Here is a 766-nt window from a genome sequence, read left to right as displayed (position 1 = left end):
CCGCACCGCACCCACCACCATCTTCTTCTTCTTCGCCGCCCTGCCGCACTGCATCACCGCATCACCACAGCTTCTTCTTATTCGAATTGGATTTTTTATGAAATTTTAGATTTTTTGTGAAATTTGAATTTGGAATATTGTTGTTGTTAAATTTGTTGATTATTGTTCAAAGTGCATGTTGTTTGAATTTTCTGATGATGATGATGAGGTGGTGGTGGGTTCTTGTTCAGCTTGGATTTTTGGTTGATTTTAGTTGATTTTAGAGAAAATTATGATGAAGATGATGATACTGGTGGTGGTGGTAGTTGATTTTAGGGTGAAGGGAGAAGGGTATTTTCGTCCGAGAGGCGATTTTAAAACAAATTGAAAACTTTGAGGATCATTTCGTAGCAAAAAAAAAAAGAAGTTAGGGACAATTCTGATTTTCGACCTCTACATTGGAACCAAAATCGAACTTAACCCTAATTATTATATATAAATATTTAAATTAATTTTTAAAATTTTAGATTGAATATTTTAGTTCCAATAAAAATCTTTAAAAATTACTTTCAACAAATTAATTTATTTATTATTTGCTTTTAGAAAAATTAATTTGTATTATAATAATATTTTTTGAAATTTAATTATTTTTAATATAATTATGTGGAGTTATTTATTTAACATATATTTAAAATAATGAATTGATCTTTTTAACGAAAAAAATCTTCAAAAATTTTTAAAGAATACAAATTTATTTGCCATAAAAAAGTGCCGGTTATAAAATTTC

The sequence above is a fragment of the Arachis duranensis genome, chromosome 2 (assembly GCF_000817695.3).
Source record: "Arachis duranensis cultivar V14167 chromosome 2, aradu.V14167.gnm2.J7QH, whole genome shotgun sequence".
In the NCBI taxonomy this organism is placed as follows: Eukaryota; Viridiplantae; Streptophyta; class Magnoliopsida; order Fabales; family Fabaceae; genus Arachis; species Arachis duranensis.
The sequence above is the reverse complement of the archived record's forward strand: the minus strand, read 5'-3'. Positions refer to the sequence as shown.